This window comes from Excalfactoria chinensis, chromosome 2 (assembly GCF_039878825.1).
Source record: "Excalfactoria chinensis isolate bCotChi1 chromosome 2, bCotChi1.hap2, whole genome shotgun sequence".
In the NCBI taxonomy this organism is placed as follows: Eukaryota; Metazoa; Chordata; class Aves; order Galliformes; family Phasianidae; genus Excalfactoria; species Excalfactoria chinensis.
The window spans coordinates 87824584-87837757 of NC_092826.1; positions in this window are offsets into that span (position 1 = coordinate 87824584).

A 13174-nucleotide genomic window follows, 5' to 3' on the forward strand; every position below is an offset into this window, starting at 1 on the left:
GCAGAACTGCAACACAAAAACTTACGTTAATGGGAAATAACCCTCATTTTTTCTTTTTCTAATGTGATATTATCAGTAATCATGGAATAATATGTATTTCTTAATTATTAATTTTAAAGAAAAAATATTGTTAAGGCTGACTTTTTTTTTGAAAATACTGATAATATTTCATTGAAAAACAGGAACTCAGTTATCAATCAGAAATTTTTGTGCTGTTTGCTTTTGATGTGTTGAAAAGTTTTGCATTTATGTTGAACAGTATAAGTAGTATTAAGTATACTAATATACTCATATACCTATATCTATATACTATACTATATGTACATATAGTATAAGATAATGTATTAGAATATATATCTATATACTATATTATACTTATATATACTTATATATACTTATAATAGTATATAGTGAAGTATAAAACTTTCATAACTATGACTTCGTTAGCTTGAGCGATCCCCAGATTTTGAGTTATTGCCACCATGTGAAGTGCAAACAGTGTTGTTTTTTTTTCTCCTAAAGAACAGTGGTGATACATTTAAGTAGATCTCAGTATTGATTTAATTATTTTGACAGTGATATTGAAGAAATCTTCTGAAACGTTAAGATAATTAGGCTTTTTTTTTGTTTGTTTGTTTTTTCAAGATGATGGTCTGAGTCTGAGCCAAGTTACATATAGATAAAAAACCCCATTTGAAAATAGGATACTAATTCTGAGGAGAAGTTAGTATTTCCTACAGTATTCCTAAACTAATTCTTAAATTAAAACAACAACAACAATAATAATAATAATAGTAATAATAATAAAATATTCAGCTAATAATCTATTCAAGACAGACTAGCAAAGAATTTAGGTTGTTCAAAGCTTAACAAGTGCAGCATTTTTTCCTCCCAAAAATAATTATTATAACCATTATCTTCATTTAATTACAACCAGATGAAACATCTGTCATCTTCGGACTCATTATTCTTTTCACTATTCCTTTCTAGAAAACATAGACATTTCATTTTTAGTAAAGATAAAATAAGTTTTCATTGTTACCCATCATTTTCTTATAAGAAGCTGTGATAGAAGTGAATTCTATTTTATTTCTACATTACAAGAGTAAGGGGAATGAAGTCTTTTAAGAGGAAGATGTTTTTATAGTTTATGCTCTTTTGTCAGTGTAAGTTTGTGAATACTTGCAATGTTCATGTTTGTTTTCAAATTGAATGAATACAATATTTTCATCGCTGACCTTGTAAATGGTAGGGGAGCATTCTGGAAAGCAAGGAACATAAAAACATTCTTGCCTGAAATAGGAGAAAAAACAGTTAATTTCAATCCAGATGACAGTTTCTTGGTGAACAATAGTCTCCCAGAATTGACATCGAGAAGTAATGAATGAATGAAAGGAGAACTGAGTCACAGCTGCACTTTGCAATCACTTTAGAACATCTACACTCTTCCAGCCAAAATACTATTAATACGTGTGTCAGCACAGTGAGTGAATCTCATAGTGTGAACGCATTGGAACAGTTCAGGAAAGAAAATGAAGAATATCCTCAGGGACAGACTTCTTTTTCTCTGAAAGACTCTTCATTATTCAGGCATTGTGATACTTTTCCTTTATTTGTGTAAAGATTAAATTGCACATGATTTCTAATGTTTCTGCTACTCCAACTGTCATAGGTCGATGACCTTCATGGAAGTGAGATAATAGATACATCGTCTGTTGTTCAGGCAAGTGCTGTTCTTCCACAGCCCAATACTTTTCTATTGTTATAAGTCGAAAGCAATTAAATAAAAATACAAGAGCAAGTTTCTCAGGTATCTTTAGTATTTCATATATGTCCTTATGTGACTATCATTTAACATTTATATGAGATATTATCTAATGTTATAATGTTCTAGAAACATACACTGAAGCTCTTCAACAATAAATTAGTGAGAGCTGTCCATGTGTATTCACAGTTTCTGGGAAAAAGCCCTCAATTGTTTGAAATCTGTAATCCAGAGTCTTGCAACTGATGTATTTGCCCTCATGCGTTTTATTATGACTGCTAAAGTCCTGTCCAAATAATTTCTTTTCATACAACTTCCCATCCTGATTCTAGAGACAGAAAAGTCCCTATATCTGCGCAGCAGTTTTATTGCATAAAAACTATATACTATGTAGTATAAAATCACTTTCATGGAGAATAGAGTATATAATTTCACTTAAGGAAAAAAAAAAAAAAAGACAAAACAACAACCTAACTTTTTTGTCACTTTCCATTTATCTATAATAATTTTACAGCCTCTTATCATCCCTTGGTAGAATAAACAACCTTTGCTTTTTGGATAGGATCTTTCAAATTGTCTAAAGTGCACATACGGACTGCAGCAGTCTTTCTGTGAATGTGAAACATGGTTGACATGACACTAGTACAGTAAAGAAGACTGTAGAATCTTGCAAAAAATAAATGCTCCTCTACATGAAAGTGTATTCTATAGTTGTACTATAGTTTATATAGTGTACTACTATAAACTATAGTTTATGTAGTGTACTATTTACAATTTTATTTCATTTCTAAATGTCAGTCTTGTTTCCTGATTGCTCCCATCACGAACAATTAATTTCTCCAAATGTTTTGTGGGAAAATCTTTAAAATACGTGTTTTAAAATATGAGCTCTGAAAAATGAATTTTTTGGCTTCACATGACTTTATAAATCGTGAAACTGAAAAGTGGAAATGGTTTTATTCCAGATTTTCTGTATTAGCTTTCTTGATGGCACTAGGCAAGTGATGCATTGCTATTGTTATGGATACTGAAGAAAGGTCAACTTAAAACAGGATAAAAATTGTTGGGAAATGAATGTATGAATAACCTGGAAGTGGCTGTGAAAAAGATACAGACACAAGGAAAATAATCACATCTGTGATCCAGCAAGATCTTGCTACAGGAGTGTTACACTGTCAGGTCACTGCAACTTCACAGGAACATATCCTTTTCACAAAGCTGTTTGTCTTTTCAAATATTTGCATGATATTTCAAATCTTGTAAAAACTGTTACAGTAGAAGACGCAACTTCCTTCTAATATTGACCACATGAAAACCAGCATACAGTTTCGTGACAGTTATCCTCATTTTGTATTGAATTGGTCAGAGGACATGAGTGTTACTGAGTTGTTCTGTTCAATATTACCTTTTCATGAATACTATTTTTGTTAAAATTAATCTTTAACAAAAAATTAAACAAACAAAATTGCCCTTTAGATGCTGAAGAGAATGAGCTACCACTAGGAAAATGAAAGCTCTTACACTATGAAGTATGATGTAAATTTACATAGTTTATTCCATTTTTAGCAACTTTATAATTAAGCAATTGACAATTACAAGTAAGTATTCAGACTCTAATAGTAGAAATAATAAATATGGAAAAAATATTTTCTTTAGCAATGGACTGAATTATTTGGATATCATTCTGCTATTTTTAAGTATTAGCTTAGCATTTCAGTTTTTGATCTTTATTCATTAGGCTTAGGCAACATCAGGTTGCATATTTTTATAGCAGTCTGCCTTGTGAACAATTCATTCAGATTTAGTATATGCTTTCTGTTGATTGTAGGTATCTCACTGTACAGTTTAAAAAATACAAAACAAGGAACAGTGTTTTTGTTTTCCAGATGCGTAACACAGAGCTGTGTATTGAATCAACTGCAAGAAATGTTCATGGGAAATGGGATCAATGTAATAATGGCAGTCTCCTAACAATAAAAAGTGATTGTGATTGATGTTTATAGACAGAACATCTTAAATATAGCTGAGAATTCAATATCTGAAAAAAAAAAAAAGATGAAAAATAGTGTTCTGTTCATCTTGTTTGACTTCAGAGGCATATTCTTTGTATTTAGTTCAAATCCAGAAAATAGGATTTCTGTTACACTTGTACAAATGCTGATCAAGGCAAAATTATTTACAGTGCTTCTGGGAGTTGCCTTGCATGTGGCCTTCATTAGACTGCTCCTTCTTAGGCTGCTCTTCACAGTGTTTCATCAGTAAACATGTTTATAAAGTGATAGAGGCACTTTAGAGGCAGGTGTACATTGGCGGAGTTATCCTATTTTTGAAAGTTTCAGTTCACAGTAGATGATGGATCTTGCATGTCTGTAGAGGTGAATTTTATTTAGATGACGCACAGCTTCTTTACACAAGAGAAGACAAGGGGAATCTGTCTGTGTTGGCAATAATTTATACCTTCTTGCTATTTCCTGCATCAAAATCTTATGAAAGGCGCTGTTAAGTTTTATGATAGAAAGTATTTATTAATGCTGAAAAAAAAAAAAAAAAAAAAACAACTTTTTTTTCTGTACTGAGACACAGTAGAATATCTTTTGCTGAGGAAAAAGTTATGTACATTATATCATACATTATCTCTTCTTTTGTAAGCCCAGGTTTAAATTAACTCCTTCATTCTGAACTCCTCTATGTCCCTGCTAGGGACTGTAGGTTGTAATCAGTTCCCTTTTGCTGCTCCTTCCTCTTCACACTTTCCTCTTTTTCCAGTGCAAGCTGCAGTCCTTCATGAACTACTCCAGCTTGTGTCCTTCGCAGGAGCTGCAGGCTGATCTCTGCTTGGCTCTTGCAGCATCTTCCATGCTCATCTTCCTGCATATGCTGGCAGGGCTGTTTCGCATCCTTTTTTCCTCACTGCTGATCTGTGTTTTTTTCCCAGTCTTTCCCTAAGGCATTCACACAAAGATTCATACATGTTTAAATGATTATGAAATACTCCTTACTTATACCAGAAAATGCAAATACTGAATGGAATAGAATGGTGGCAGATTTGAACATACAAAATAGGGGAAACTATGGTTAGATCCATGGGACTTGCTGCTACAGAATGCCACCATGGATCACCTTCACTGAACTTCCAATTAGTTTTGTTGTCAATAAAATTGAGAAATTTATGTAGCTAATGCATTATGTAAGACATCTGTAACAAGTTTAATGTCTATTTCAGGATTTAAAATAACTTTTAGATAACTAGATCAGATGTTGTTGATACCTAGAAAAGACAGATCCCACTGACAAGCGTATTGCTCATTACAGTGCATCAAATCTGCTGCCTAGATTTTGTTCAGTGCAACTTTTGTCTTTGTACAGTATTTAGACCTGCATGTTGCAGTATATGAATTAGCAATAGTGCCAGTTAACAAACATAATATTCAATGACAGTGTTTTTCTATCAAGTCTAGTTGTATCACTTGATACATTAATTGCCTTCAAAATTATTCAGGGTTTCCCCATAAATCACTACATTTCTTCTGACCATTAAATTGTTTGAAATGCATAGGGTGCCAGCAGAATAAATAGAAATATATGTGAAAATTTTCTCAGAAGTATGTACCATCTGAAGTTTCTTAGGATGTGGAGATTCATTTGAACCACTTTTCTTCAATATGCATTATTTTCTTATCAGTAAGTTCTTCAAAAAGTAGTGTTATGGAGTTCTTGGAGGCAAAACTTTTCTGTGGCTTTCGGTCAGTACTTTTATTCTAAGAAAACTGATGTCTAAAATCTTCGGGAAACAGGGTGAAAATCTGATGCAAATATTATAAACTTCTGTCAAGAAGTAGACTATAATATATGTAATTAACTCATATTAACTCACAAGACTCATACAATTTAAAGCTAACAAAGGATAGACTGAGATTAGATATTAAGAAGGAATTCTTCACTTTGGGGGCAGTGAGGCACTGGAATAAGTTGTCCAGGAAAACTGAGATTAGCCCATCCCTGACAGCCTTCAAGGTCAGGTTGGATGTGGCTTTGAGCAGTCTCACCTAGTTGAAGGTGTTCCTGCCACATAGCAGGGTGTTGGAACTAGATGGTCTGTAGGGTCCATTCCAACCCTAGCCATTCTAGGATTCTATGGTAGATTAAGGTTTTTTATTTTTCAGAATATGCCCTGAAACTTTAAATCAAGAGCAAGAATGAGTGAAATGATTTTTATTACTCTTTTGAGGAGTATTATTACAGATTATGAGTGAGATTTCGGGAAACTCAGAACAATTTTCTGGGAAAAAGATATTTTGGATAATGGAGACTCGCTGTTAATGGAGCAGTAGGGGGGGTCAGTATTTTGACAACTGCACAAAGAAATGCCCAGTATTCAGTGTGCTTAGATTTTCCTACATTTTGTGCTGTTTATGTGCGTGAATGTGTGTGTTGGTATGTATTTATCTGTTTATATACATATAAATGTATAATTTCTATGTACTAGGTTATTAATACCCTTAACAAATTAAAAATCCATAAAATAGGTGGGAGTTGGTGATTAAAATTATATTTTTTGATAATATATACAAAAAAGTATTTCCTAAGTACAACCCTCTGTGGATGTTTTTGCCTCTTATTGTATATGCTGAAAGGGACCTGAGGGGTTAACAAACTGCAGCACATTTCTGTAGCAACAAAAGCAAAACACCTCCTGGGATGCATGCATGGTAGGATTACAAGCAGATTTAGAAGTGTAATCATCCCATTCTACTCAGCTCCCATCAGAACATGCCTGGAGTACTCTGCCAAATACTGGTCTCCACAATTCAAAAAAGGCATGGACAGACTTGGGAGGGTCCAAATGAGAGTCATGAAGATGGGCTGGACAACCACTCCTAGATGGAAAGAGCTAAGGAAGTTAGGTTTTTTCGTCTTGGAGTAGGCTCAAAGGGGATGTCATCACAATATTCCAGTATTTAAGGGGATGCTACAAAGAAGATGAAGGCTCTCTTTTTTTAAGGAGATACATGGAAAAGACAATGGGCTTTGGGTACAAGTTGCACCAAGGGAGATTTTGTCCTGTTATAGAACTGTGTTACAGTGAGAACTATCAGTTTGGAACAGCTTCCTCAGGGGAACTGTTGAACCCTGATCTCTGATGATTTTCAAGGTGTAGTCAAGCAGAGTAGTAGATAATCTTATCTAGCATCAGTTTTCACACAAAAAGTTGGACCTGATGATCCTTTGAGGTTCCTTGCAACCTGGGCTGTTCTGTGATTCCATGACTATGATTTTATGCACAGAGAATGGGATTCAGTAACGGAATAGTCAACAGAATATTTAAAAACACAGTTAAACATCCTTAATCATGATCCCAAACAATTTTCATGCTCACCTGCCATTCTCCTGAGAGTACACTACAGTTTCAAGTTCTAGAAAATGCCTACCATCTCAAGGACTACTGCTTTGATCTTTAGATTCTAGTGTCTTATTTTCCTGAACATGGAGGTATGAAACAAACAGTTCATCTGAAAATGATCAATAGCATAAAGTGCATGCCTATTTTATGTTCCACTGTTCTTCCTACTTAACCTAAAAGTCTTTGACAGCTATCACACCTTTACCATTTCTGTCTCATACTTCGAAGTATTCCTCCTCTGAGTTTGTTTTCGCTTCTAAGATGTGCATAGGCTGGATCCTGTGTAGTTTTACATTTGACACTTAAGAATCAGGTGGATTAACAATCTTTGGATAGTTCCTTAATGAAACATGAATTTTGCCTTAATTAGTGTCCTGCTGATCATGCATCTCCTTATCGTGCTAACATATGAATGTCAGTTTGCTTCTTATTCTTTGTTACAGAGTTGTATCCATTTGCAGTTAGTTGCTCCTCAGTGATGCTGGGTACACAATGTTCTGTGGCTTTAAACTGGCTCTGCAGTATCCCAGAAGGCTGAACAAGATATAATGAGCATTTTAGAGTATGACAGTGATTTAAAGTGGATGCTGAGCCTGAGAAAGAAGGATACTCTCTGGAAAGCCGGAAAAACTCTTTTCCAGGTAGCTCTGTAATTCCTTGCCACTAATGCCCAGCTGCAATTCTTCAGAAGAAACAGTGGGATCCCTTGTAACTTCAGCACTCATTTCTGTAACCTGTTTTCCACTCTTCAAAACTGGATTACTCTAAAATTACAAGTGTGCTTGTGAAGATGATTTTTTTTTTTTTTTCTCCTCAAATCCCTATATTTTGTCCTCCCATCTCACAATTGATGTTCACTTTGAAAACCAGAATTTAACAGACTAATCTGTTGCACTCTTGCCTTTGTTTCTTTTTCTGTCATCTTTTCCTCTCTTCCTCCTAAAAGCATGTCTGAAGATGGATATATTTTTCCCTTTTTATAAATAACTGCTGTATTTTAATTTCTTAGTAATCTACTCTTATCTTCCTGCAGTCCATCACATACCTTACTCATGCAGTATTCTTTCTTCATTGTGCGATAAAAGCAAAACTCAAAATCAGTGTTTGTCAGCTTTTCAAAATCATATTTCTAACATCACCTGTTTCTTACTAATATTTCTTAATTTCTCACTTGCTTCTAATTATGCACATTTTCCTTGTCCTTCTAATGGCAAATTAAAACTGCTACTAACTACCCAATTAAATAAATTTCTTTTCCATAAACTCTGGTTGCAAACCAGCAAAAAATGGCTTTATTTTCACAAACGGCAGTGAATTCCCTTACAAAAGACACATCTGTTTATCTACATTATGAAGGACCTAATTTATTTTTCTTGATCATTCTGCTATCTCTTACATACACACACACACACACATATATATTATATATATTCTTATATATACTCTTAAATAGTACATATATATAGTTTATATTTTTGTTAGCTTCCATATCCACCTGTCACGATAGCATTGTCAGTGATGAAACAAATTTCTGTCCTGTCTTCATTACACTAAATGTAAGCTTAATTTTGAATTATTGGTTTCAGATAATGATATCATGGGTTCAGAGGAGATACATTCTATACAGGAACGTGAATAGTGATCACATCTGATCTTTAAATTGAAAATATTTTTTATGCACTGCATTTATTTCTTCATCAATGAATGTATCCAGGATAATAATGTGTTTTCAAAATGGTACTCTACATTTTGGTTAGAGTATCAACTTAGGGTACCATCTTCTGACACATAACCAGAAGCTGGTATTACTTAATTGCATATGGCAAACATGAGTACAAGTGACCTTTAGTATTATAATTTTTGTTCACATAGGTCAATGGCAGGTCTACTAATCTACCGGTTAATCTTCAATTTGTCTTATAATAAATGTTCTAAGAACCTGACTGGAGTAAATAAAAAACATTTCTGTTCCAGAATATCCAGCTTGGCTTACTTATTTAGCTGACCCTTCATGTTTATTTTTTTCTTTTTCTTTCCTTTCTTTTTACAAGATGTTCAGAAGTAACAGTTCAAAATATCAGTATGGTGCCATCATGCTATAACCACAAGATGTCCAAATCAGTTGCTTTTGGATTCTAAAATTTCATGCAAACGCTTTATGTCTGAAGAAGCTCTAACAAAAAGCAGTTTTACTGTCTCATTTTAAAACACTGCTATTGAAATTGAGGCCTTAAGTATTTGTATTCTTAAAGACCTATTTGTATGAATCCTTTAGAAGTATAAGAATATTTCAGTTTTGTTTTGAGTGTCTCTTGCTAATATCAGATTCAAAAACCACTTTATGCATCTGTCAGTTCTACAGAGATAGCTTCATTATCATTATAATGCTAGCTGTCGACAGTACACTGTATGAGACCAGCTTTATGTTGGCAAATTATTCCAGTCTTTTCACATAACTAGATGACAAATCTCAAATTATGGTGGGTTGATTTTATAATTTGTCCTTCCTCAGGCGTGTTATTGCCTACAGGCACTGTGGGGAACAATCTTGCATTGGCAGGGAGATCGAGCATTGACTTATTTTAGGTCTTTAACTCCTGTGTATGTACTGAGTTGCTACACGAGTGGAATGTGGTCGGTAAGAGGAAAGGAAGTACAAACCCGGGATCAAAGTTATATATGACTTAGAAGTAAGTAATGTTTGTTCATTAGTGCTTTCCTGTATTTTCTTCAGATTTTTGTTGTTTTTAAGAATGTGTGGAACTAGGGAAAAAGATGTTTTTTTATTGTGTTTTTTCTTTTATGCTCTAATGCCAGCCCTCAAAGACTGCAATCGATAAGGGGCAATGGGAATTCTATAACTGTCATTAACTGAAGTGTTTATTAATTCTCAATTAGAGTGCTAATCAGTCTTACCTGTGCAAATGGATTGAAAGGAATGGAGTGATGCGGGCATCACCAAAGGTATATGATTAATCTGAGATCACAAATGTTTCTTTGCGGGAGTAAATGGCCAACCATAGGAAATCCTTTGCAAGATTCAATCCGTATTAACTAGACCAAGTGTGAGCTGACTGCTAAGACTATGGATACTGCTATAGTCATTTGGGTATAATTACTGTTTTAGAGTTCACTGTGGAAACATTTTTCTCTAAAGACTTAAGATGCTTTATGTTTATGAGAACAAGATTATGCTGTCTTCAGGATCATGTAAGAAAATACTATTTGCCTTTGCACCTATATAAGAACAGAGAGAAAAGTAAGTAGTTAGCAGTTGAATGTGAAAGATTGCATATGTGACAGTTGTTAGAGAATCGTGGTAGCACACAAGACCACACAAGGTCTATCAGACTTCCTTATTGTGAAGATATACGTTTTGGTTGCACAACTTTATTTGGTAACTGTTTCAAGTTAGTGGTGGGAGCTGTTCCAGCTGTTCCATTTTTGCTGCTACCAGTGTAGAAAGACCTTTTGTGCTTACACATCCTAATATACTAGTCTTTGAAATAATTAGAAGTTGTACTTCTAATGAGTATGCACTATGACTTAAACTGTACTTCACAAAAGGGGACAATAATTTCTGCGGGTAGGAAAAACACGGACCCTTTCATCAGTGATCACAAAAGAATGAGAACCAACAAAATAACTTTTCTATGTCAAATGCTTAAAGTCTTAATTAAAATAACTAAGTTAAAATAACTAAAATGCGAGCATTTAGACTGCACCTTCATCTGGCAAAAGCATTATGTATGCGTTTTCTTGACATAAAAATAATTTAATTTGTGCTCTATAGCTTTGAAAGTCAAGTAACAGGCAATGTTATAAGCTGATCAGTGTCACCTGTTGCATTTAAACACTGGATTTAAGTCAAATCATAACATAGAAAGATGTCTTCTGTATTAATCTGCAACAAACAAGTAAGCTTCCAAAACCAGAGAAGCAAGCAAACAAACAAACAGAAAAACTATTCTAAAATTTGAAAGCCATTCCTATAGGAACTCCCCGTAACACTCCAAAACTTGGCAATGCAAATTTTCTTTTCCCTTACCAATTGTTAGAATTATATCATGGGAATGTTTCTGTTTTGTTTTGTTTTTTGTTTTTTAATTTTTCCAACATAGTTTCAGATGGGAAGAAAACAAGTACAGAGCTGTTAATCAGTAATCAAATCAGATAAGGCATTTAAGGGATGAACTCTGTACACAAATTGTGGCTGCTAATACCAGTCAGATTCTGTACTTCTCACATCCATGATAATATAGTACAAGTTGACAATGGGATCCTTCCTTCCTTCCTTCCTTCCTTCCTTCCTTCCTTCCTTCCTTCCTTCCTTCCTTCCTTCCTTCCTTCCTTCCTTCCTTCCTTCCTTCCTTCCTTCCTTCCTTCCTTCCTTCCTTCCTTCCTTCCTTCCTTCCTTCCTTCCTTCCTTCCTTCCTTCCTTCCTTCCTTCCTTCCTTCCTTCCTTCCTTCCTTCCTTCCTTCCTTCCTTCCTTCCTTCCTTCCTTCCTTCCTTCCTTCCTTCCTTCCTTCCTTCCTTCCTTCCTTCCTTCCTTCCTTCCTTCCTTCCTTCCTTCCTTCCTTCCTTTCACCTTCTGCCTCAAATTGCTCTTATCTCATTTTTATTCTGGAATCATCAGAAATGACATAGCCTGAGTAAACCTGGACAGACTCACCCAAAGCTCTGCTTACAAAATAATCATCAGCTTGAACTGATATACAAAATTTGAGCTTGTATAGCTCAATTAATAAATATACCAATTGGTTTAGCCCCCTATCAGTGAAACTACAAATTCACATATGCAAAAAATAATTTGACATCTTGGCTGAGTGCTATGCTGTAACTCACAGTCCACGTAATCCAGATTTTTAACCTGTCCCTGGATGGTAGCGTTCAGTATTTTGCTTTCAGACTTCTGGTAGTCTCGTTTTTCTGTGTATAGAGTGCTTAGCTTTTCCTCTCTGTAAATTACCTATATCTGATACTAGTTCCATGGGTTTACTTTGTTACAGCTTATAATTTGATCCAAAGTCACCTGCTGAAAGGAACTGATTGGATTTCTGCAGGAATACATGCACACTTCTAGTCACTTAGTCTTTGATGAATTACAATAAACATGCACCTCTTTGTTGCTGTGATAAAAAGGGCAGTGTGCTGTAAGAGATCTTTTTTTGTGTGATCGGTAATATGAATCTGATGCTTTTTTTTGCTGGTGTTTGTTCCTATTCTCTCCTCTATAAGCATGTTTATCGAGGTCTGCTGAAAGCCCAGAAGCCCATAGGTCAGAGAACAGCATTTTGATGGATTATGGGATTGTAACTGTCCCTGCCAGCTGACAGCTTTTATTGGCTGGGAGGATGAGCCTGTAAACCTTTATATAATTATTGTATTAAAGCCACTGTGCCTCTGTGTTGCTGGCGCTTGTTCAGGGATCAATGTGAAGATAATTTCAAAAATGAATAGTAAGTATTGATCGTCCCTTGGTGGAGCCTTATCAGTGGCTGAGGCAGACTACTGTAGATTATAACTTCAATGTCATTTATGATGATATGATACGTATTGCAGAGTAGCAATTTAAACAAAGGGCTGATTTAATTCACAATGGATTTTTGCAGTGTGATGGGTAATAAATCACAATCTGTGTAATTTTTAGAAATGAACACATGTTGGCAGTAGTTCAGGGCAGTTCCTGGGAGATCTGGAAATGACCAGGGAGGGCAAATATCAGTAGTGAACCCCTCCTGAATGATTGGCCCTTACTTGGTTCTGACATTCAGATGACCTTGGGGCCTCTGCTGGCAGCTGCTGGTTAATTTTCTTCACTGAGGACACAGTTTAACTTTCTATCTGTCTGCCAATTACCTGACATTTTCAACTTATCACCTTCTATTTTTTAAATTATTGGAGGCACATCCACATTTTGACACTTTTTTAGGCAAGTATTCGTTTTTTGCCTGCTGCTGAGACATCTCTCTGCCAAGTCACTGTAATATCCCTTTTACTCAAGAAA